The sequence below is a fragment of the Nycticebus coucang genome, chromosome 8 (assembly GCF_027406575.1).
Source record: "Nycticebus coucang isolate mNycCou1 chromosome 8, mNycCou1.pri, whole genome shotgun sequence".
Classification (NCBI taxonomy): Eukaryota; Metazoa; Chordata; class Mammalia; order Primates; family Lorisidae; genus Nycticebus; species Nycticebus coucang.
In genome coordinates, this window is record NC_069787.1 from 74,580,823 (window position 1) to 74,608,205 (window position 27,383).

Here is a 27,383-nt window from a genome sequence, read left to right on the forward strand (position 1 = left end):
CAAGGTCCCAAAGCTGCAGACGCTGGTACTGGCATGGAGAGAATGCTTATGCACTATTGGTGGGACTGCAAACTAATACAGCCTTTTTGGAAAGAAGTATGGAGAATCCTCCAAGTATTGGAGAATCCTTCAATCCAAAAGTAGATCTTCCATTTGATCCCACAATACCATCACTAGGTATCTACCCAGAATAAAAAAAAAAAAATCATTGTACCATAAGAATATTTACACTTAAATATTTATAGCAGCTCAATTCATAATCACAAAGATGTGGAAACAACCGAAGTGCCAACCAACTTTTGAATGGATCAATAAACTGTGATATATATGTATGCCATGGAATGCTATTCAGCCATAAAAGGAGACTTTTCATCTTTTGTATTTACCTAGATGGTTTGGGAGAACATTCTTCTAAGTATATCAAGAATGGGAAAGCAAGAACCACCATATAACTCAGCAATCACTCTGCTGGGTACAGATCCAAAAGAGGGAAATTCAGTATACTGAAAAGATATCTATCTGCACTGCCACATTTATTGCATATGTAAATGTACATATAGTGTATATATACACTTTGATATGAATTACATTTGTGGATATGTATATATTAAACCAGCCTTGCATTCTTGGGATGAAACTTAGATGATCATGATGCACATATCAATGTATTTAAGCCACCAAGACAAATTGAAAGTGAAAATAAATTACATAAATATTTGAAAATTATGAGGCATTGGGCGGCGCCTGTGGCTCAGCGGGTAGGGTGCCGGTCCCATATGCCGGAGGTGGTGGGTTCAAACCCAGCCCCGGCCAAATTAAAAAAAAAAAAAAAGAAAATTATGAGGCATTTTCAAACAGACCATGATGTTTCTCTTTTTTTTTTTTTTTTTTTTGAGATAGTCTCACTGTGTCACCCTTGGTAGAGTGCTGTGGCATCTTTAGCTCACAGCAATCTCAAACTCTTGGACTCAAGCAATTCTCTTGCCTCAGCCTCTTGAGTAGCTGGGACTCCAGGCGCCCACTATAATGCCTGGCTATTTTTTTTAGAGACATGGTCTCACACTTGCTCAGGCAGGTCTTGAACCTGTGAGCTCAGGCAATCCACCTGTCTCAGACTCCCAGAGTGCTGGGATTTACAGGAGTGAGCCACCATGACTGCCCTCGGACTATGATGTTTCATACTATCATTTTGGTCTTTTCTAAAGGAGAAGTTATTTATGACCCTATACCTTCCTTTCCCTTTTAAATCTTTCTTTAGATATGAGCTCCATTGGCAATATTAACGTTTGTATATTACTGAAAATTTAACCTCAGTATGTAGTTTGCTGGTTTAACTATCAATGCTTTCTATATTGTCATGAAGAGAAATGATTCTATACCAGTGAACCATTAATATAATATTTTGAGTGATCATTAACATTTTACTGTTTTATAAACTTTTTTGTTAGAAATTTTGTCTTTTTATTCAACTTCAAAAAGTTTAAAACATTACTAACACCATTAAATTTCCCTTTTCATTCCCTTCCAAATCTCATTTCCAAACTTCCATTCCTGAATCAACCACTGTCATGAATTTGGCATTGATCTTTGCAGTGTATTTTTAAATGCTGTTCTTACATATCTATTGACCTAATAACAGTAAAAAGTGTTAAGCTATTAAATTTTTTCATAAGTGACATCATATTGTATGTATCTATCTGTACTATCTGTAATTTGTTTTCTTAACTCGCTTTTTTTTTTTTTTTTTTTTGAGACAGAGTCTCACTTTGTCTCCCTCAGTAGAAGGCCGTGGTGTCATAGCTCACAGCAACTTCAAACCCTTGGGCTCAAGTGATGCTAGGACTCCAGGAACCTGCCACAATGCTCGGCTATTTTTAGAGATGGGGGTTTCACTCTTATTCAGGCTGGTCTCGAACCTGTGAGCTCAGGTAATCCACCTGCCTCAGCCTCCCAGAGTGCTGGGATTACAAGCATTAGCCATTGCACCTGGCCTTTTAAATCACTTTTTAAAATTTGGATTGTATATTATATATGCCTATGATACTGTGACATATAACAAGAAATATGTATTTGGTCTTCACCCCTGTTTCCTTTCACACAGCTCCTAAAAGACCTTGGATTCTCAAAGTGGTAAGTTTCTTTTGATATACTAATGAGATGATTGGTGGCTAGGGGTTCCTAGGCAGCCTCAGGATGGGAGCTGGCTGGGAAGGGAACCAACCATGTGATTGGAGGAGTGAAACTTACAGCTCTTCCCTGCCTCCCTGACCAATCTCTGGGCAGAAGAGAGGGACTAACAGCTGAGTTGATCACCAATGACCAATGATTTCATCAAAGCATGCCTGTGTAATAAATCCTCTATAAAATCCCAAAAAGATGGGATTGAAAGTGCTTCCCAGTTGCTCAACATAAGGAGGGTTGGAAAGCAGATGTACCCAGACAGGCATGGAAGCTCTACACCCTTCCCTCATACCTTGCCCTCTGTGCTTCTTCATCTGGCTGTTCGTTTGCAGTCTTTGTAATATCCACTGAAATAAATTGATAAACATTAGTGTTTCCCTGCGTTCTGTGGATCATCCAGTGATCCTTAGAACCTAAGAAGGAGGTCATGGAAATCTCAATTTGTATCCAAGTCATACAGAAGTGTGGGTTAACTGTGGAGCTACCACTTGCAATGGACGTTAAAGTAGGAAGCAATCTTGGGGGACTGAGCTTCGAAACTGTGAGGACTCCACTAATTCCTGTTAGTGTGAGAACTGAATTGTATTATACAACGCATGGTCAGTATCTACTGGAGAATTGATGTGTGTGGGGGACACATATGGTATTAGAAGTGAAGTATTGAGAGTGAAGGCAAGTACAGAGAAAAACATGTTCTTTCCTTACGTACTGATCTATTAATAAAATTAAAGAAAATCAATGAAATGGCCACCCATGTGTCCTCAATCCAAAAGATCTTTAGAAACCTTATACGTGTGTGTTCCCCTAGCTATCTCACTCCCCTCCTTTCCCCAGATGTAACTACTGTCCTGAATTTTACATAAAAAACCTAATGTTTTTAAAATTTTTATCACGTATGACTGAACTCTAAAAATATAATAATTACTTCTGATTTCTTTTGCACTTTATATAAATGAACCATACAAAATGCATTCTTAGTCACCCTGTTTTTTCCTTTCACCATTATACAGTATATAGAGATTGACTAATGTTGATACGTACAGCTATAATGCACTCATTTTTAACATTATGATGTAAAGAACTATCCATATTGATATACATATATAGTTAATTCATTCCATATTGTGCATGTTTAATGCAGTGTGAGAATCTTTGCCTTTGAATAGGAAAGTTGCTTTTATTTACATTTGCTATTATTACCTATTATAATGTGCACTAATAACATATCCTGGAAAAAAATTCTCTCAGTACAAAATATCTACAAATGTTATTTAGATTTACTGATTATTTATTTAGATTGTACTGTTTATTTAGATTGTATTCTGTCAGTACAAAATATCTACAAATATTATCTACAATATTTATTTAGATTAAATATATAAGAAATGCCTTCAAAGCAAGGTTACGCAAATGAAAGAATTGTGAGTGCCATGTACCAACTTTAGAAGGCCAATAACTAACAGGTTCCTTTTTATTCATACACAGTGCATACGAGTTGAATCACTTTCAGGCTGTGTATTTGGCTTGTGGGCAGATTTTTCTAAGCTCAGTTCATTGGTACAGTTCAAAGTGACTTTATAGTTCTTTGTTTTGAATATAGAGTTAAAAGATTTCAAACATATACCTCTTTAGGGAAAAATTTATTTATTCAGCATTTCTATCTATTCAAAGTGAAATAAGAAATCTTACATATCTGTGCAATCTGCTATGATAATGAGATAGCTTATGTGATTTTTTTCAAAATCTGGGCTTTATAAAGTATGTAATGGTATATCCAGATGCAATTCAACAATTTTTTGTGGTATCTTAAATTAAAAAAATTATCCTTTACAACTGGACTCTGGGTAAACTATTCCTTGAGATTTAAAATACATATTTTTAATGTATTTTTTAATACATTTAATTAGGTATCATATATTTATATTCATGTATAATATATATGAAAGTAGTATATGGAGTATATTACTTATAAAATCCACACATTATGTTACATATATAATAAAAATTTTCAAACAAATATTACTAGAGCTGACTGTTGTGCATCATAGAAATGTTTATGTTTTTATTCCCCTAAAATACACAAAAGACTGAAGGGGTATAATGTCCACACACTTAAAAAAAAAAAGTAAGGGAAAATTGTTATTTTTCTCCATTCTAAAAACTGTGTGATAATGAAAATCTAATAGTTCATAAACAGGTAAATTTAAATTAAATTTCATTTTTTATATTTCTATTTGTTCTTTATAATTCTACTTCCAGACCGAATTAATCACATCAGAACAGTCACCTCATATTCCCCAGACCACTGGCAAGCATTTATGGTACAGACGTTATTCACATTATCTCCAAGTGACCATCAGACTCACTTCTATTTCTTAATGGAAACGTATTATGAAACATAAAAGGAAGTCCTTGGCATGGCATGAAATGAGCAGAACTTTTAGAAGACCTCTTTTCTCAAAAAATATCTTCCCTTCATAGATATTGGCCTTACAATTTTATTATTGCAAATTCAAAGCTTTTTGTTAAAGTTTTCTGAATCATTAGTTCTAAGGTAAAAAACATTTGACACTATAATTAACATTAACATCTTAAAGTAAATGAGTATAGAAAACTTGTTAGGGCGGTGCCTGTGGCTCAGTCGGTAGGGCGCCGGCCCCATATACCGAGGGTGGCGGGTTCAAACCCAGCCCCGGCCAAACTGCAACCAAAAAATAGCCGGGCGTTGTGGCGGGCGCCTGTGGTCCCAGCTACTCGGGAGGCTGAGGCAAGAGAATCGCTTAAGCCCAGGAGTTGGAGGTTGCTGTGAGCTGTGTGAGGCCACGGCACTCTACCGCGGGCCACAAAGTGAGACTCTGTCTCTACAAAAAAAAAAAAAAAAAAAAACTTATTTAGAAAACTTGTTAAAGTTTATTATTCCTCAGTATAAAAGGGGTTTTGGTTCTTCAAAACATTAAACATGGAAACTTCACCTGATCAAGTAATTCTGCTTCTAAATATATACCCAAAATAAAAGAAAATAAGTGTCCTAAAATTTAAACACAAATGTTCATATCAGCACTGTCTGATATGGTGTCAGCGAACTGTCTAAAATCCCCCAACTGATGAACGAAAATGCAGTTCATCCACATGATGGAATATCATTCAATCATTAAAAGGAATGACATACTGATGCAAGCTACCACATGGCTCAGCTTCAAAAAACATTGTGATAACTGAAAGAATTCACACAAAAGGTCATGTTATATGATTCCATTTATAATAAAATAGATTAGGTAAATCCATACAGATAGAAAAGCAGAATGATTACTACCACGGGCTCAGAGGACGTGCATGGGAAAGGATTACTTAACTTCTGGGGTGATAGAAATGTTGAATTAGATAGAGGTTGTGATTATATAACACTCTAAATGTGCTAATTGCCACCGAATTGTAAACCCTGGAATGTTTAACTGCATGTGAATTTTGCCTCAAAGAAAAATGAAAAGAAGGAGGAATCTACAACATATCATTTGGAGATTCACAATTCATATTAGCATTTTAAAGACTCTGAGAAATCCTGCAGCAACTTAAATGTGTTTAAGTCAGTTTTCTCAAATGCACTTTATCACAAGAAACCTCGATGCTCTCTGGGCGCACACATGTGCATGTGTGTTTGCTCGGCAACTGCCTCATACGCTTTGTCTTCAAGGCTTAGCAGACCCAGGGTGGGTCAGGCTCACAGAGATTAGGAAGTTGAAAGCAAACACATCCTAAAAGGTCAGTGAGAAAGAAAAGATGTGCTTCATAGGGGAGAGCCCTTAAATATTAAGAACAGAAAAAAGACACAAGAGAGATACAGAAAGGAGAGGTGGGTGAGTAATTAAAATCCAACTGCAAAGTAACATGGGTAATATCAGCAAGGTGAGGGGCAGGAGATTTGTACTCACATGTCTTAGGTCAGGTTCTCTACAAAGCAGACTCTGAGTCCGAGGTTTGTGAGCAGGAATATTTGGGATAAACCCAAGAGATCTCCATCTGTAATGGGTGAGGAACAAAGATTAGATCAAAGAAGAAACTGAACTGTGATGTAGGTCCAACAAGGATTTCAGCTACTTTCAAGGGAAGCTGTAGAGCTGGGTGGTCCTTCAGAGTTGTCCAGATCTTGTCCTTCTGTGTCTGCTGATCATGAAATGTTGAAGGCCTCAAGGGTGTAACCTTAGGTAAAAATGACAATCCCTGTGAGGACATCAGATGAAAAGACTCCTAGTGGCTGGGTGATCAAGGGCCTAAGTCCTGAAGGGGGAATCTGGAGACTATATCAGAGCATTCGTTATACTGGGCCAAAATTTTCTAAAAAGTGCCCAACATCCTAAAGAGCTAATTTTAAATAAACCTCTTTGCACACCCACACATGTAAGAGATCCCTTCAGGAAATCTAGAGTGATTCTCTATCCCTGTCTATTCTTTAATGTGCAGGCATTTTTAGTTTGTGGAGAAGAAGAAAAAGGCGATTCCATTTTCTAGTAGAGCACCCCTGTCTAGTGGAATAGCCCAATAGGCCTGTATTAACATTCCTCTAAAAAGACTTGTTACAGATCAATTAGCCTCAAATTAAAATGATCCATCCTTGCTGATGCCTCCAAATGCTTCATTAATGTTCCTTGTTACTTTTAATCTCTGTTCCTTCCTTAATAGTCTACCTACCTTCCATATTGGAAGAAAGAGGGGTGAGAGTTAAAAAATAGATTTGTGGGTCCCACTCTAGATGGATTAAACAAGAGTCTCTGAGGAAGGAGCACAGCAATCCATTGTTTATTTTTTGTGATTCTTACAGATATAAAGTTGGAGAACTCCTTTTACAAATTCTCTAATCCTAGTTTGAGCTAGATCATCTGAAAGTTAAGGGTTTACATCCCTTCACATTGGTCCCAGGAACTCTTTTTTTTTTTTTTTTATTGTTGGGGATTCATTGAGGGTACAATAAGCCAGGTTACACTGATTGCAATTGTTAGGTAAAGTCCCTCTTGCAATCATGTCTTGCCCCCATAAAGTGTGACACACACCAAGGCCCCACCCCCCTCCCTCCGTCCCTCTTTCTGCTTCCCCCCCCATAACCTTAATTGTCATTAATTGTCCTCATATCAAAATTGAGTACATAGGATTCATGCTTCTCCATTCTTGTGATGCTTTACTAAGAATAATGTCTTCCACTTCCATCCAGGTTAATACGAAGGTCTTTTTTTTTTTTTTTTTTTTAACTTAACTCTACTTTGGCCAGATGCCAGGAACTGATACTGAGGTGTGTTGTATAAACTCCTCTGTACAACTTCTGTCTGTGTTTACTGTTAAGATCATGTTTATGAACATGCCTGGTATCCTTTCTCTAAAGACTCATGGGAGAAAATTCTGATTTCATAATCAGATAGAATTGTACATTTCTTGAGTAACTAGATAGTTTTTACATTACAAATAGTGTGAATCACTTACCTCTAGGGTTCCATTCCTCCCATTGGCTAGCAAAAACACAAGTCAAGTTTCTGACACATCTCTAGCAAATATAAATGACATCATTGTGTGACTTTTGTGTCGTGACTCACTTTTGCTTCCACTGAACTTTCCTGACTCGTTTTTCTTACTTGCTATTTCATATGTAGCCTAATAAATTGCTTTAAATCCTTTCTGGAATAATGCTGGGTGTAAATACTTAACTGCATTCTAATGATTAACAAGTTGCAGGCATTCAACAAATGAAATACATTAATGAACTACCTTAACAGCAAAGAACTAGCCCTTGCCAGTGTATGCCATGTACTTTTGCAGAGACTACTGCGTGAACTAATTCCAGCAATGTCATGACCCATTAATTGGATAGAATTTTAACATTTGACACCAGGAACTGGTCTAACAACATTCTGTGATTTGACATATCAGTGGACAAAGGAGAAAATAATAGGCCTTGTGCAATTCCAAAGAAGTATTGAGGGAGGAATTCAGAAAATGTCCCACAATTTTAATTCTCTTTTCTTTGCCTTTAATCTTGCTTGATTATTCATGCTCAGGCATAGCATTAATATAAAGGTTAGAGAACCCCAAGACTTGATTTAAATCTTTCTGGCTCTTTGGATATTTATACAAGGCAAATTCCCTCTTCTCACTCAGTTGAAATTCATTAATTACACTTTGCTCTGGGATGAGGAAATTTCTAATAAATGTTGTCACAATTTAGTTCACCTTGGGAAAGTACAGGTTAAGTTGAAACTATTTAGAAGTTTGAAGTTTTTACATTACAGTTTAATTTGTGTTTCCTAGTAGATATTAACTGCGAGTATGTTAGAATGAGTGCTGGATGTTTCCTACAACTTTACAAAGTATCTGAGCCAACCAGAAATCATACTTCTAATAACTTACAAATAAATGAATGAATTATGAAGCAGCCCCCACCCCTTTTACTGATATAATTCTGGGAAATATGAAAACAGCACAGGCCTCTCCCTCTAAAACAGATATGGGAAAGGGTGGAGCCCTGGACAATCTTTGGGACAGTTAGAATTATCTTTCTATAGCGATGGTGCTTGCAGGCTTTGGCATTGGATTGTTTAGGGTTAAACCCTAGCCCAAATGCTTATTAATTAAATGGGCAACACTGGGATATTCAAATGAGCCTTTCCTCAGAGCTCCATGTGGAACCAGCACACGGAGTAGTTCTGGGACTCACGGAGACCTTTGCAGGGGTAGATCCTTCCTGTCCAGGTTGAGGCGAGAGAGATTTTTTAATTCTCTCCGTTCCATTAGCAGCAATCTTCAATGGTGGAGGCATTTCCTGAGAAAGCAGCCATCATTATTTATGAGGACTAGCTTAGAATAAAGCTTGGCAACCTTCAGCCCAATCAGATTCACAATTTGTCTTTTTTTTTTTTTTTTTTTTTTTTACAAGCAGCTATTCAGATAGGGAAAGAGCTTTGGGATTGATGGACAGGCATTGCCTCCTATGAGCTGGGTGACTACGGACTTGTCTAATTTCCTTTCTTGGCCCCAGTTTTTACTTTTTTAAAGTGTGAATAATGCCCTTTTGTCCCTAAGTTGCCCTCAAGATTTAAAGTGATAAATATGTAAAGTACCTAGCACATGACAAATTAATAAATGACAAATCTTGAAATGATGATTGTTATGGGACTTTTTGTTTTCTAATTTTTTTTTTTTTATTGTTAGGGATTCATTGAGGGCACAAGAAACCTGGTTACACTGATTGAATTTGTTAGGTAAAGTCCCTCTTACAATTGTGTCTTGCCCCCAAAAGGTGTGGCACACACCAAGACAACACCCCCTCCCCCTCCCTCTCTCTGCTCTTCCTTTCCTCACCCCTCTCTCCTTCTTTCTCTCTCTGCTCGCCTTCTCGCACCCCCACCATGACCTTAACTATCATTAATTATCCTCATATCAAAATTGAGTACACAGGATTCATGCTTCTCCATTCTTGTGATGCTTTACTAAGAATAATGTCTTCCACTTCCATCCAGGTTAATATGAAGGATGTAAAGTCTCTATTTTTTTTAGTGGCTGAATAGTATTCCATGGTGTACATATACCATTCCCGGGTTGTTAATCCATTCCTGGGTTGGTGGGCATTTAGGCTGTTTCCACATTTTGGCGATTGTAAATTGAGTTGCAATAAACAGTCTAGTGCAAGTGTCCTTATGATAAAAGGAGTTTTTTCCTTCTGGGTAGATGCCCAGGAATAAGATCGCAGGATCAAATGGGAGGTCTAGCTTGAGTTCTTTGAGGGTTCTTTGTACTTCCTCCCAAAAAGGTTGTGCTAGTTTGCAGTCCCACCAGCAGTGTAAAAGTGTTCCCTTCTCTCCACCTCCACTCACGGTTTGTCTTTGTAAACAAAGCACGGTTTGTCTTTGTAAACAAAGCACAGACACATCTGTTCATTCAATGTTGTTTCTGGCTACTTCACCATCACACGGCAGAGCTCAGTAGTGGTGACAGAGATGTGAAGGTTCACAAAGTCTCAAATTCAATATTTACTCCCTGGTTCTTTAGAAAAGAAAGTTTCCCATTCCCTAATTTAGGTAGTATACTATATATGAAGTATTTAATATGGCATTTAGCACTTCGTAAGTGCTACCAAATTATACAACTTTTTGTTTTTATTTTTAAAGTTAAATCTTAGTTATGGGCAATTTGATTTTAGAAACTCTGGGGAAAAAATTCATCCTTGCTAATTTACATGTTAGTAGGGGCTAAACTTACACACTTTTTCATTTTATCTAAAGTCTTGTATGTATAATTTCAGCCATATGCATTTTTATGAATGTGGAGATCATGCCTAATTCAATCACATGGAAATTATTTTAACTTAAAGGCATTTAAAACCAACAAATGATTTCATCTCTTATGTATGTAATTATTATGAAAGCCAAAATGCCCTACTTTTGGATAGCAGGACAAAAGAGTGTTTTTAATCACTAATATTAAATATAAAAATGGGAGCAAGAGCAAAATTTAATTAAGGAGTAATATATAATAATTGTCACATATGAATATTGAAAGTGTGCTAGAATAGCAAAACAAGACTCATGAATCCTAAAACCTGTTTTCCATTCACTTTAAGCATATAGTTAAAAGATTTCGGCATTAAAACTAAAAATCCTGTGATATGGTAATACATTAATGTTAACCCAAATGATGTTTAGAGTTTAGTGGAAATTTTTCCTGTAGAATATAGCAAATATATCTATTTAATGAATTTGATTAAATTTAGTGGGATCTACTACAGAATGTAATTTGAGAATAGACGAACTGATTTAACACCTCATAAAGAGCATCTCATTAAATAAAAGGTAATAATAACCCCATTCCAAGGAGGATTCAGCATTGAGCTCAGATATTGATGGAAAAGGAAATGACTAATTTGGGGAAGTCTGGGTATGTTGCGCTCAATCCTTAGCATCCTGGAGGGCCAGAGAAGTTAATGTCTCATGGTCTCAGGCATCAGCCAAGGTCAAATTTGAAGCAGTCATGGGCTATTTTCAATGCCTGGCTAATTCCTCTTTTAGCACGTATTTACCTTCTCGTAAAGTTTTTCCCCTTTCCCATAATACCAGTGCTGTGCTGATATCTGCACTGTCCAATGGGGTAGCACCTAGACACAGGTGGCTACACAGCAATTAAAATGTGACTAGTGTGAATGAGGGCCTGAATTTTTAATCTTGTTTAGTTTTCATTAAACATGGCTAGCAGCTACCATATTGGATATCCCAGTTTTTAAATTGAATCAGTTTTAGATTATCCTCAGAGCACAGAAAACTGCTGGGATTTTTTTCACAAATGGTATCAACTATTGTTTGAAAATGCCTCCTTACTGTATAGGAGAGTCACCAGATTTGACTCACTACACTCTGTATTTCTTGCTATTCTCTCATTCTTCGAAGTGTATTTATCCTGTGTCCTATATCTGAAATGCCAATCATCTCTCTGACAAATTAACCCAGCAAAAGGTAACCCATAGAAGAGCAGAAAATGTCAAGAGATAGTGCCTTCCCCCAAAGGCTTTGGTTAGTCAGTTTGGTCTTATAAACATCACTAGTTTATAAGAAAAAATAAATCTATGCATGTGGCTAGGAGGACAAAAAAGATAGGGGAAATTTCTGTACCTTGCTCCTAATTTTTCTGTGAACTTTCCTGGGGGAAACCTGCCTTAAAGAACATACTCTTACAGAATTAATTAATTAATCAGGTTAGGATAAAAGAAATTCACTTAGAAATTGTAATTTATATTTGTAAGAAGACTATAATATTTGTAAGAACAAACATATAGAGTATAATACCAATTTTGTTTATGTGAGTGTACAGTCCTTAGACATCCATATTATTGGACATAATGAAAGTATTATAATTTTATAAAAAGTAGACAAAACAATAGTAGGACAAAATTGACTCTTTAATAAAAGAACTTTCTGGGAAATCTGCAAAATGGAAGGAGGACTTAAATAACCCTTGATTTATTTATTATTCAATCTGTCTACTGTGGTAATACAATAAAACAAAAATTATGTCAACTCCATCTGTGACTAAAGTATGTACATTCCACAAATCTGCTACCAAAACATAATCTGTATAATGAGCTAGCTGACTAATAGATGGGAAATTATTTTCTTTTTCTCTGACTTTAACATTCCTCATCTCAAGTGGAAATTGAACACCTGAGTGACCCGCCTATGATTTGGAGTTATGCAGGGTTGTACTGCCAGCTCTCAGCAGGCACTAGAGAGCAGGAGATGATTGTATCTTCAAGAGTTTTGAAGAGTAGAATATGCTATCTACTACGCAGCATACATTTTTACCTGGTTATCACATTTATATTTTAGAGAGATTTCCACATTTTAACAAGTGATTACAAAGAACTGCTTCACATTTCTCTAATCACTTCTTAGCTATATCATTGTTTTCCATCCTGCATCAGGCTATCTCAGAAAACGACCTCTCCAGCCTCCAAGTACCACCTTGAGAGAAAGAAAGTTATGTACTTTTATAAAAGAATAAAGCTGATTCCTTTTTATTTTATCTGGATTCCACCTAACCTAGACTAATACCTAGTTATTTTTCTGTTTATTTACTGTCATATTTTCAGTTGTTCGTATACCAAATTCTTCTCAAATTTATATACTAAAAATTGTTAAATAAAATGCTATGGTAAATAAAAAATTAATTCTTGCCATGTACACAGGACAAAGTTATTTTAAATTCCTTTTATTAATAATTTTCAGAAGAAACTAGTAATGATAATTAAGATGAGTAAGAAGGTAAGTGTTGATAAACTTAATATCAACAGAGAAATACATTTCGAAGAAAGTTAGTGCCTTAATTAGACTTCATACTCTTTCATAGATCATTTGAGGTGACAAAATAAAAGACAGAGGCGCAGTTAAACTGCCCTTTGTAATTGCCAGCAAAACAAAGGTGAAAAGAGAAAAGTTATAGAAAGTAGAAGAAATTGTATCAAGAAAGTACAAGTAACACACGGCAAATTACCTATCAACTTTTTCAATATTTAGTGTTAAAATTGTTAATTTTTACCAGCATGTGACCCAGCAACTTGGAAACTAGGAAGAGCTCCGTTTCAGAGCCCAAAGCTCAGGAAGAGAAAACTCTGTGATTTCCACATTAACCTGGATGGTCAAAAGACTTTTCCTTATGATATAAAGTGAGCCATCAGGAGCACAGGTGATATTTATAAACCAGATATATTTTTTCTTTCAGTGTATTTGTTCACTTTTGAGCCCAGAAGGGAGTTTCCGCTAGTAAGAAATGGAAAGGCATTGTTACGAGCTGAGCTGTGTCCTCCAAAATTCCTGTGTTGAAGCTAACCCCCAATACTATCTGAATATAGGCTCTTTATAGAGTAATTAAGGTAAAATAAGGTCATATGGGTGAGCCCTCATCTAACGACTTATGTCTTTATAAGAGGTCACAGACACACAGAGCAAGTAGACAAATGAACACACCAAATGATGGCCAAGGAGAGACGTCTTAGAATAAACCAATCCTATTGGCATCTTGATCTTGAACTTTTAGCCTTCAGAATGGTAAGACAATTACTAAGAGCTGTTTAAGCTATTCAGTCTGTGGTTCTTTCTTATGGCAGCCCTGGCAAACTAATACAGGCATCTTTCCAAAATTTCTAAATCCAGTTGTTTCTTAGGTCAAATCTTACATAGAAGAGGAGTTAAAATGTGCTCTCTTTAGTATGAAAAGAAGAAATTCCATCAGTCTGCCTGACTTCTCCAGGTCTATAGGTGTTGGTGGCAAGACTTATTTCCACTTTTAAACACAAGATTTTCCCCAAGCCAGGCCCAAGACTGCCTGTTCACTTTTCCACTTTAAAAATGCTTAGCAGATGGAACCACTAAGGACTTGATAATGTATAGTTAATGAACGAAAGAAAAACCTGTCTCTCCATGGCATTGTTCTCAAGACCCTTTTCCCAGTTGGGCGCAGCAAAGGAGCCACTCTAAAAAGAAATAACTGAGGAGTGAAGTTAAAAAGTGAACTCTATGAAACAAGCAATCCCACTTCCTGCCACTTGTGTCTTTGTCAAGCAACAGGAACACCAGAGTCTCCCTAATAGAAGGGAACAATGACCTATTTATTCTGATATCCTGTCTCCTACTGAGACTTATGCCAGGTTCTTTTGAGGAAGGGCTAACCACCACATAAGCACCCTATTGTGTACCACTGGATGGAGTTTGGAGAGTTTGGGAAGGGTGGTTTTCTTCCTGAAACATGTGGGATGTGTAAACATTATCCAGTCATTTGGCCCCCTAGTTTGAATTCCTCTCCTCAGGACTTTAGTTAGCAGGATTTCGGAGTTCACATGCGTGCTGTGAATAGTGATAGCACGCGTATCACTGTGTATTTTATTTTTCAACCACACTTTGATTTCTCTGTGCCTTGCTTTCTCGACCTTGAGTAAATCTCATGTGTTCAACTACCTACTCCTATATGCAGAACACTGATAATCTCTAGTAATCCACACTGATCCATTTTTAATCTGGATCCATTAAGAATTTATAGTCTCCAACTTTAGCTGGAGCATCAAGACAATTATTTTATCAACTCTCTTTGATATATCTATTTTTCATACTGTTGTAAACAAACAACAATAAAAAATAACTATTTTCACTCTGGAATGCTTTAGAAACCTTAAAAGCACCCTTGTATTTCCTACTACTTACATTGTTTTGTTAGACATCCAATGTTTGCCCAATGTTATCACCTTTTGTATTATATAATATCATACATTTATTCATGAAGTTTCAAAATATGCCAACTATTTTAATATCTTAAATGAGTAGCTTTTTTTTTTTTTTTTAGACAGAGTCAAACTTTATTGCCCTTGGTAGAGTGCTGTGGCATCACAGCTCACAGCAACCTCAAACTCTCAGGTTTAAGTATCCTCTTGCTTCAGCCCTCCCCCACTCCACCAAGTAGCTAGGACTACAGGTGCCTACCACAACCCCTGGCTATTTTTTTAAAGATGAGCTCTACTCTGGCTCAGGCTGGTCTAAAAACTCATGAATTCAGGCATCCACCTGCCTCAGCTTCCCAGAGTGCTAGGACTACAGGCATGAGCCACCACACCCAGCCTGATGAGTAGCTATTGATGAAGCTTAAGATATTCCACCCCCAAATATGACTGCATGAGACCAGAACAGGCCACCCCCAAAATATGTTTCTGTCAGGACTTAGAAAGCAATACCTCAAAATAAAGGTTCAGGAACAAAAGTTTTTCTCTGACCTTCTTCTGCCCTCATGTCTTTAGGTCCTATTCTTCCCTGGAGCCAGCCATAGAAATTAAGATCTCCCCTTCCCCAAGGTGGATCCTGGAAACCAGAACCCTTTTCCCAAAAGCCACCCATAAAACCTAAAAATGTTGCTCTAATTTTCCCTTTACCTTTCTGTGTAAAAACTGGCCATAAAATAAGTATCTGGCCTTCCTTGTTAAGATACCCTATTCAGAGAGTCTCCTGTCCCATACCCAAAAAGAAGGAATGTATACTCAGAGTGGCTAGGAAGAGCTTGCTAGGTTTCCCTACTCGGTCTACTAACATTAGATCACATCCTTCTTGTCCAACCATATTTCTACATGGCTGTCTATACTTCGTTGACCCTAACTGTAAAAATGAACAATTTCCCCTTTGTCTTTGGGTTTTCAGTCTGAAAGACTCCAGTGTACACATTAATAAATTTGAGTACTGGCATGGTGGCTCATACCTGTAATCCTAGGCAGGAAGACTGCTTGAGGACAAGAGTTCAAGACCCACCTGACCAACATAGGGAGACCATGTCTTTACAAAAGATGAGAAAATTAGCAAATGACACCACTGTTCTCTCATCCAGGCAACAAAGCAAAATCCTGTCTCAAAAAAAAAAAAAAAAAAAGTATGTCTTTTTTTGTTAATCTTACAAGTGATTTTCAGTAAACCTACAGAGTTTACAGAGAGTAACCTTACATCTCTTAGCATAAGGATTCTTTTGAGCTTATTATTTTCAGAAATGACAGGAATAACTCTGCAAGTTACCTTTTTGTAAGAGAAATTTACATTGATGAAGGAAGGCTTTATGTGTAAGGGCATTTTCCTCTGCACCAAGAAGAGGATGACTAGAGACAGCTCATTCAAGGCAGAAGGCCTGGACTTACATCTACACATCACACCATGTGCCTGTCTAATGTGTTTTTCCTGCCCATTTTATCTTAGCTGGACCTTTCCCCATACACCTTCTTTCTTATTGAAAAAAATGATGATATTTAATCCTGAAGTTTAAATGCTTTTTTTAAGATTTACTCTAGAGACTTGCCTATTTCTCTAGGTTTTCCCCCTTGTATACACAATGCACACATGTTAATTAAATTCTGTTTTGTTTTTTTTTTCCTTTTAATGCACTTTTTGTTAGAGGGAGTTTCAGTTAAAAATGGTGAAAAGTAGAAAGAAAGTTACTTTTCTTCCTTTGTACTGTATATTCCCATAAAAATAAATTTAAATTTTTCATGGTATAGTCACATTCTGTCTTGGTCCCTGGTTCTATTGTTTGTCACAGTAGTGATGTGATGCCCTCAAACTGACAATGTGAAATATTTTGTATGGTTAGAGCAGTTAAGATGGACTAAAAACTCACATAACACATTGTTCCAAAGCAATTTTCTCTGAAAGAAATGCCCTGACAGAAGTGACAATGAAATTCATACAAAAAAATACTTCATTAGAAACACAAGAAGCCAGGAACATATTCAGAGTAACCTGACGGACTGTAGAAAACTCAGCAGAAGATGAAGGGGCTGAAGTCATTCACATTCCATATCAGCTTTCAGTTATTCTGGCTAATCTTCTGCTGTCTAATTCTGTATATTTTTAAAAAATATTTTCTATTATCTATGTTGTATAAGAATAATTTTACTAAAGTTAATGCATGTACCCACAAAGCATAAAATACAAAGTAATCTTCCCATATAATGGAAAGTTTAAAACAATGTAAAGTAGGGAAAATATCTGGAAAAAAAAGATAATTTTATCACATGGCATAAACAATACAAGAGAAGACCAAAAAGATGAATCCTATTTGATTACTCCACAATGCAAACAACAAACAGTTCCTTTCCCCATTACTTTGCAGAATGTGTTGCAGAAAAGATGGAGTAAATTCTCCATTCAAGGATGTATTCCCCTAAACCAGTGGTTCTCAACCTTCCTAATGCTGCAACCCTTTAATATAGTTCCTCATGTTGTGGTGACCCCCAACCATAAAATTATTTTCATTGCTACAGTAGCAGTTGAGGGTCACCACAACATGAGGAACTGTATTAAAGGCCAGCAGCATTAGGAAGGTTGAGAACCACTGCCATAAACTAATGAGTGTTCACAATCTGCCACTCCCATCTACTGTGGTCCATTGGAGAATGAACAGATTTCATCTCATCTCAGGGAAAAATGCTAAAAGACTATCTTCTGCTACGATGTCTTTCATTGCAATAGGGGTTATAAAAACTTTTCTATAAAAAGGTAGATAGGGCTGGGTGCAGTGGCTCACACCTGTAATCCTAGCATTCTAAGGAGATGAAGACAGAAGGATTGCTTGAGCTCAGAAGTTCAGTACCAGCCTGAGCAAGAGTGAGACCCCGTATCTACTAAAAATAGAAAAGTTAGCCAGGCATTGTGGCATACACCTGTAGTCCTAGCTACTCAGGAGGCCAAGTCAGGAGGATCACTTGATTCTGGGAGTTTAAGGTTGCTTTTAGCTAGTCTGATGTCATGGCACTCTAGCCTGGGCAACAGAAGCAGACCGTATCTCAAAAAAAAAAAAAACAAAAAATCCCAGACAGTATTATGAATACAGGCTCATGACTATAGGTACAATAAAGACTTCTAAGACACAAAATTTAATGAAGCTTTCTCAGGATTATATAAGTACTATTAAGAGGGAGTGCCTCCACCTCACTCTAGTCCTGGCCGTAAGTACATTAAATGTTGCAAGAAAATTAGTTTCTTAAAACTATTCGATTCAAATATTGTGGCCCTAAAACAGTGAGAGACAATACTAAGAGAATGGTAAGGCTCTGTTCCAGCAAAACTTTATTTACAAAAATAGTCAGTGGTCCTGATTTGGACTGAGGGCCATAGTTCGCTGACGTTAATTTTATGAGACTATATAAAATAAACATAAATGTTTTATTATTTGATTTGTACATAAAATTTTATCAGTACATAGAAAGTACTTTTGTTTTCCAACAGATGATGTCTCTCTAAAGAAAAAAAGTTTCTAAAACACTGTTTGAACTTACATAACATTGGAAAGAAGGTTCTAGAATTGGGATCTACATTGTCATCCATTCCCTTTGATAAGCTATGTATATATGTTTACATCTCTTAAAAAGTTTTTTTTTCCATTCTCACCCACCTACTTCCTAGTTCATGTGTCAAAAATGCTACTCATTCTTCAAAAGCATTAAATTTAAAAATATCTTCCTCTATGAAACTATCTCTCTTAGCCTCATCTCCCCAAATATAAAATGACTCACATTTCCTTAGTGGCAAAATAGCCCTTTGGTTTGAAATTCTATGCTAAAAGTCTTCACATCATCTTGGGTTATAATTAACTACACATATATCTCTTTTTTTTTTTTTTTTACTAGATTCTAAGGGAAGGACCATCTTTAACTCACCTCTTTTTCTCAAATAAGGAAATACATTGCATATTTGATGGTCTTTAAATATATATTGAAATCAAATGAATTGATTTTTTTTGGCACTGATTTATTCTTTAGGTTTTATAAGGTGCCACTCTTAAAAATCTTGCTCACACCCACTACACTCCCAAAAAAGTGCCCTAAAGCCATATGGGAAGTGTGTGTGGCAGACTCTTGGCTCTAGACCATGATCACAGACCATACATTGTATTTTAACAAGCTGACATACCACCCACTAGTTAATAAGTTTTTCTAATTTTTTGATGCTATGTAATTCAAAATGAGAAACTCTAAGAATATTCAATTATGTTATTATTTTTAGAAAAAGATTAATAGCAAACTATTTTTTTAAAAGTCATTCAGCCAAATGCTAGGATATCTTGAATTTCTTCATAACAATCTAGTGGGGAAAGGAAGAGGGAGCAAAGATGAAACAAGGATAGTCATGAGCTGATGATTGTGCTATGTAGTTACTACAAACATGAGAGCTTATTATATACTTCCTTCCAGCTTTGTGTATGTGTAAAATTTTTCCAATAAAAAGTTAACAATAGCTATTAAGCTAAAAAGTGAAACTATTTGAATTCTGGCTGTACCTTTGGTAATTATACTTTTCTTTACAGGCCCATATACAGAGGAATAGAAAGGAAGGATGAAGGGATAGATAGAGCATTTTGACTCATTTTTCTGACTTTCATTTGCCTTGTTCTAATTCTTTTTATTTATTTATTTATTTATTCATTCATTCATTTATTTATTTATTGAACTACAGTCTGACTTTGTCCCCCTTGGTAGAGTACAGTGGCGTCATAGCTCACAGCAACCTGAAACTCTTGGGCTCAACCAATCCTCTTACCTCAGCCTCCTGAGTAGCTGGGACAGCAGGCACCTGCTACAATGTCTGCCTATGTTTAGAGACGGGGTCTTGCTTTATTATAGGCTGCTCTGGAACTCCTGAGTTCAGGTGATCAGCCCACCTCGGCCTCCCAGAGTGCTAGGATTATAGGCATGAGCAACTGCTCCTGGCATCATAATTCTTTTTTTTTTAATATAATCAAATATATGATCACTTTATTAATAAGTTATATTAACTTTTTCTCTTTTTATTATTAAATCATAGCTGTGTACATTAATGCGAACATGGGGCACCATACACTGGTTTTATAGACCGTTTGACACATTTTCATCACACTGGTTAACATAGCCTTCCTGGCATTTTCTTAGTTATTGTGTTAAGACATTTACATTCTAAATTTACTAAGTTTCACATGTACACTTGTAAGATGCACCGCAGGTATAATCCCACCAATCACCCTCCCTCTGCCCATCCTCCCCCCTCCCTCCCCTGGCTCTCCCTCTTTCCCCTATTCTTAGGTTATAACTGGGTTATAGCTTTCATGTGAAAGCCATAAATTAGTTTCATAGTAGGGCTGAGTACATTGGATCCTTTTTATTCCATTCTTGAGATACTTTACTGAGAAGAATATGTTCCAGCTCCATCCATGTAAACATGAAAGAGGTAAAGTCTCCAATTTTCTTTAAGGCTGCATAATATTCCATGGTGTACATATACCACAATTTATTAATCCATTCGTGGGTCAATGGGCACTTGGGCTTTTCCATGACTTAGCAATTATGAATTGGGCTGCAATAAACATTCTGGTACAAATATCTTTGTTATAACATGATTTTTGGTCTTCTGGGTATATACCTAGTAGAGGAATTATAGAATTGAATGGCAGATCTATTTTTAGATCCCTAAGTGTTCTCCAAACATCTTTCCAAAAGGAATGTATTAATTTGCATTACCAGCAGCAGTGTAGAAGTGTTCCCTTTCTTCACGTCCATGCCAACATATCTGGTCTTGGGATTTTGTGATATGGGCTAATCTTACTGAGATAGATGATATCTCAAAGTAGTTTTGATTTGCATTTCTCTGATGATTAAAGATGAGCATTTTTTCACATGTCTGTAGGCTGTGCACCTGTCTTCTTCAGAGAAGTTTCTCTTCAAGTCCCTTGCCCAGCCTGTGATGGGATCACTTGTTCTTTTCTTGCTTATACATTTGAGTTCTCTGTGGATTCTGGTTATTAAACCTTTGTTGGGGACATAATCTGCAAATATCTTCTCCCATTCTGAGGGCTGTTTGCTTGCTTAACTTACTGTGTTCTTGGCTGTGCAGAAGCTTTTTAGTTTGATCAGGTCCCAGTAGTGTATTTTTGAAGCTGCTTCAATTGCCCGGGGGGTCCTCCTCATAAAATACTTGCCCAGATGGATTTCTTCATGGGTTTTCCCTGTACTCTCTTCTAGTATTTTTATAGTTTCATGTCTTAAGTTTACATCTTTAATCCAGTGAGAGTCTACATTAGTTAATGGTGAAAGGTGTGGGTCCAGTTTCAGTCTTCCACAGGTTGCCAAACAGTTCACCCAGCACCATTTGTTAAATAGAGAATCTTTTCCGCACTGAATGTTTTTAATTGGCTTGTCAAAGATCAAATAATGACAAGTAGCTGGATTCATCTCTTGGTTCTCTATTCTGTTCCAGACATCTACTTCTCTGTTTTTGTGCCAGTACCATGCTGTTTTGATCACTATCGATTTATAGTATAGTCTGAGGACTGGTAGACTGATTCCTCCTGCTTTGTTTTTATTTGAGTAACGTCTTGGCTATTTGAGGTTTTTTCTGATTCCATATAAAATGAAGTATTATTTTTTCAAGATCAGTAAAGTATGACAGTGCAGCTTTAATAGGGATTGCATTAAAATTGTATATTGCTTTGGGTAGTATGGACATTTTAACAATGTTGATTCTTTCAAGCCATGAGCATGGTATGTTTTTCCATTTGTTACCATTTTCAGCTATTTCAAAAGCTTTGTCTTCAATGTCAGAAATCCTTTCTTCTGCTTTCTCCACTCTGTTACTGAGGGATTCCACTGTATTTTTCAGATCTTTGAGGGCTGCAAATTCTTGCTTCAGTGTGTCAAAATCTTTGGTGGTTTTTTCTTTAAATTTGTTAAATTCTTGAGACAACTTTTGAATTTCTCCTCGAATTTCTTATTCTGACTTTTGAATTACTCCTCGAATTTCTAATTCCAAATTTTCCTCCATTCTATTAATCTTGTTTGCAATCCAAATTCTGAATTTGATTTCTGACATCTCAGTCAGCTGTTTATGAATGGGATCTTCAGTTACATCTGCCATATCTTTCCTTGGGGGGTTGATGTATTCTGGTTATTCATGTTACCAGAGTTTTTCTACTGATTCTGCCCCATGATTGTTTTACACCGTTTGATTTTTTTCCCTGGAGCTTTGTCGAGGACCTGTACAGTGCTATGGCCTGAGAAACTGGGGCCCTGTTTGGTGTGGTGGGGCTAAGTGGTTCTGTCTTGTTTTCAGCTGGTCTCTGTCTGACCCTAGTGAAATAGTTACTCTGGGTTGAAGTTTCAGCTGTGGAGAAATACCAGCAATTAAGTCACACACACACCCCCACACACACACAGGGAATAATTGGAAAAGGAAAATCAAACCTTCCTACAACCACACACCCAGGGCACCACTTGAATAGTCCTTGGGCAACTGGCTCAGTTCAAAAGGTCCATATCAATTGTGTCAGTCAGCACCTGTCTCAGGTGGGAGAATTTAAAAGGTCTCTGGCAACTGGATCGCAGGGGTCTGGTGACAACTCAGATATGACTTGTTCTGATGCTCCGTGGAGTCAGGAGGACCCAGCCAGCAAATAGGTTAGTCTGGGAAGGTTGATGCCTCCTTCCCCACCTTGCACCTCTGTCACACCCAGTCACTGATAGCCCTGCAGGGCTGTGACCTAGTTGCCTCTAGTGAACAGATACTCCAGGGATTTGCACCTGCCTGAATCACAAGGAAATCTATATCTGCTCAGCCAAGCTGCTGCGTTCTGCCTCTATCCAGCAGGGGGAGGTGAAGCCTGACAACCTCGGGCACTTGATGGAGGCTGGGGGGTGTTCACTCAGTTCCAGCCATGCCCCCGATCGATGTTACTGACAGAACAGAACAGAACAACTTTGCGGGAATTTGTTCCTGTCCTGTCTAAATTCCCCTGCAGAAGAGAAGCTGTTTTGAGTTCCCAGAGCCTGCATCTCAGGCCCTGTCTTTGCTCCTGCAGGTTTGTATTTGGTTAGCTGTCAGTTCTAGCCTCCTGCCTTCCTTTGTCTATAGGCTGACGATCCCCTGAGGGCCGGGTATGTCTTAGGCTCAGTAAAGTGGTCCGCTGGGTCAGCCCTGCCCTGGGAATTTCCTGGCCTCGTGCGTGTGTTTTCTAGTCCCCATGTTCCACCTAGGCTTGTACTGCTTCAGGCAAACGCTTCACTCACGGGGCCTGCATTTCTATCCCAGATCTATTACGCAGTGATTGCCACCTGAGAAGATGCCCGGCCTCCTCTGGTTGCCCAGGGAGACAGGGGGTGTGGCTTCGGAATATCTGGGAGTGAGCCCTATTGTTGACAAAAATGGCTGTTTCTCTGTGCCTCGGGGCACTGCCACTCCAGTGTGGTTCCCTCTCAGCCAACCATCCTCTCCTCTCTCCCATGCCACAGAATCGGCACTGACCAGCTGTAGTCTAGGCCCTGTCCACACCCCTGGAGAAATCACCCAGGAATCTGGACTTCTGTGGGACAGGCCTCCAGACCTCAGAGTGAGAGTGGAGTGCTGGGAGCTCAGAATTGCAGGTAGAGAATATATACAGTTTTATGCCTTGCACAAGAATGCTGTAGCACCCTAGTAGGGGAGATAGGTCCAGTTTTTAGAGGGTCTCTCTCGTGGAGTATAGGGGGCGGACCTTTAACTCTGCTTGTTTGTTTGTGGGGCACTCCGAGCCATTCTCATGGGGCAGGGACTCCCGTCTGCTTGGTGATGGATTTTGTATCTTTTGTTTGTCTCCTTGGGGTTGCAGCTTACCTCAGCAAGGTTGATATGCGTTCTTCAACCTTCTCTGTTGGTGCAGCTCTAATCCACCAGGTACTTGCTAAAATTGTGTCCTTTAACTCTCCTTCTTGACAGGAGCCTCTGTGGAAAGCTCGCTTCAGTCAGCCATCTTGTCTCTGCCTCCTCATAATTCTTTTTTAGACCTTTATCCATTGGTCAGGACTAATGTTAACAGCTCTGGTAATTTTCTTATTGTCTAGGGAAAGCCAAAAGCATAGTAGTGTGGACATTGGGGGTGAAAATACACCTCTAACAAGAATACTGAGGATGAAAAAAGACCTCTAACAGTAATAGTAGACTAGCATTTATTTAGTAAATAATGTAGACCAAACACCTTTTGAAGTACTATGCATTAATACACATCATCCTCGTTGTACTCTAGCTAATGAGTTTACAATCTTATTTATTACTCTAAAGAAGACTTTATGTAACGTGACCAAAAATACATGACTTGAAACGGGGGAACAGGAATTAGAACCTGTGCATCTGGCCTCAGAGCCCCTAAGCAGTATGCACTATAATATAAATGAAGGCATTTGTCGGAATTTAAATAACTTATCAAACTAAGTTCATGTTCCCATCTTCAGCTCTGGACCCTACTTCCTAGCTTTTAATCATAATTCCTCAGATTACTGTTGATCTTTTTCTACTTTTCTCCATGTACCGCTTCTTATCAATGGGTGGTTGGTTCCTCCCTGTACTGGTAAGTTTTGCTTCTTCAGTAACAAATCCCTAAATTTTTATGGGCTGACAGCAACAAAGGTTTACTTCTTGCTCCAAGTCAGCTGTGCACTGACTGTGTAACCAGGCTGTAGGTCTGTTCCCTATGTCTTCTCATTCAGCAACCTAGATAAGAGAAGATACTTCCTGGTAGAGGAGGAGAGTAAGGGCTCTGAGGAAAATTTGTGATGCTTCTTAAAGTTTCTGAGTAATCCTTACATTCCATTGGCCAAATCATATCACATGATCCAGCCCAAAGTTGGTGAGGTAGGGTATTTATTCTTCTCACAGGAAACAGGCAAGAGTGATTATTCTCTTATAAGGAAAAGTGGAGTAAAGGTGAAAAGTGATTTAATCTACCATCCTCTCTCCAATAATTAATTTCTTACATTATTTATTTACTCCCCAATGCTATTTGATTAATAGGTACTGATTCAGTATGCCCATGAACTCTATCATTATTCCATTCCTCATTTAAGGTTTTCCCAGAATCATACAAATAAAAGCCATCAGGGTTCATAAACCTGACCCTTTCCTTTTAGAGAAAAGTACAATCTTGTCCATTTTTGTTGTAAGGACACTAGTCACCTGAAGTGTCAACCAGTGGATTCCTCCTGGGTCTATTTAAGACATTAAACTAACAGGCCACTGCCACCCAGACCTTTGTTGCCTAAGTTTACAATTAGAACAAGAAAGGAGAAGAAGGTATTACTTGGGATTTTTTTGCAAAACAAAGAACGTAAGACCTACCTCATGATCTTAAACATCTAAGCTATCTTGGGTTATTATAGTTGAGAACCCAAGGTCCTTCTAATTTTGTACTTCACCTACTTATGCAAATTTCTACAACCTTCTTGCAGGAAAGGAGCTGCATCTCTGAACTCACATCTGTGTTTTACACAAGAAGAGGATTAAAAGAACAAAAGTTGAAAGTATATGTAGTAGTCTGCCCCTTTTAAGTATGATAAAATAGCTTGCTTAAGATCACTACCTATGCAATTCTGCCTATATCTCATTGGTTAAAATTGATTCAGTGGGACATCTGTATTTCCAAAGAAATCAAAGGTTAATAATCTTTATTTCTTTTAAAGTTTTCACTTTAAAAATAAGTGTGGAGTTACAAAAATCATACTAAAATTTCTGGGTAGCCATTATGCTACATCTCCCAATGATAATATATATATATATATACACTAGAGTACATTATCAAAATTAGGAAATCTACATTGACAGATTTCATTTAGTTAGTCTGGACTACAGACCTCCCTAAAACTTTGCCAGTTTTTATTTGCATTCACCTTTCAGATGTTTATGTCTATGTATATAGTTCTATGACATTTTATTGCCTTTACAGATTCATGTAACTGTGGCCACAATCAAGGTATAGCACAGTTGTATTACCTCTGAGGGACTCCAAGAGATGTTTCCTTCAACCACATACATTATAGCCCTGAACAAAATCAGAAACCCTATTAGGAAGGAAGAAGGGGAAATGGATTTGGGGTAAACCACAACCAGTACCTGCCACAAAAGCAGCTATTTTTAGGAGAAGGAGTTTTCCATGAGGTATGAATAGAGTCCATCCACCCCCAACCTTCCTCCTGACACATACACTCTTTTTGTTCTTTAGAAATCTCTCAAACAAATGCCATAGAATTTGATTTATCTCATGCTGCAAGGCTGTAATGACTCCATTGAGGTATGGAATTCAAGATTTCAAGAAACAGCAAATATATGTCTGAGTTCAATACCACTAAAAACACCCAAGAGACCAATGAAATAACAAAGGGTATTTGTTGTTATTGTTCTAATGAGAATAATTCCTTGACACAGGACCAAAAGGCAACTAGTACAGGGAAATGAAAAACCCAGAGGGTCTCAAATTACATCACATTTGCACAGGGGTTTGGGAGTAAGAATGACCTCTTAACTAGAGGCCCAGTCATTATTTGCAGTCCAATTCCAGAATTGCCTGAATGAGATCCAGCAGTTTGCTTTCTACAGAACCTGCGGAACAATACATCTTGTCTAACAAGAAAGTTCTAAAAGTGCCAATAATGAGAAGAAATGAATACGAAGGTACAAAGAAAGAACATTTGCATTGTTAATGGTGGGGAAAAATATCACTTCCAGAACATACAAATGTTTAGAAGAATATAGGATCATTAATTAAGTGCACTTTGTTTAAATGCTTTTTCTCTGTCATAACAAGAAAAATCTTGATCTGATTTATTCATTGGTGACTAATTAAAGCAATCTCATGATATTCTAATAGCTTGTTTAAGATTTGTCTTGTCCTCCCTACAACTGTTACTATTTATGAGTATAGTGTAAGTGCTACTAACATTATCAACAACAGAGGGCTCAGACTCTGGGAGAAATGACCCCAATCCAAGTAATAGAATAGCTATGGGGACAGCAATTGATTCTCCTGAGGACATCCTTTTAAAACTACATTTGTTCTTTTTAGTTTTGAGATAGTCTTCAACATAATGGTGGTTGAGATGAATGATATAAAACATCAGAGTATGGAGTGGCGTCTGTGCCTCAAAAGGAGTAGGGCTCTGGCCCCATATACTGGAGGTGGTGGTTCAAACCCAGCCCCAGCCAAAAACTGCAAAAACAAAATAAAATAAAACAAAAACAAAATATCAGAGTACTCAGTGTAAAAATAGGGTCAATCAGATGGGCACAGTGGCTCACACCTATAATCCCAGAACTTGGGAAGCCTATGTGGGTGGATCACCTGAGTTCATGGGTTCAAGACTAGCTTGAGCAAGACTGAGGCCCTGG

At 37.6% G+C, this 27,383-nt stretch overlaps 1 long non-coding RNA gene across 2 annotated transcripts in view; it reads right to left on the minus strand.

The window, feature by feature from the left end:
• Nucleotides 1–27,383, minus strand: part of LOC128592695 (uncharacterized) — a 43,694-nt gene that overhangs the window by 8,523 nt on the left and 7,788 nt on the right. For both annotated transcript variants that reach the window (XR_008381976.1, XR_008381977.1), the window contains exon 2: nt 6,111–6,198. This is a non-coding gene — a long non-coding RNA (uncharacterized LOC128592695). The remainder of the gene's footprint in view (nt 1–6,110; nt 6,199–27,383) is intronic.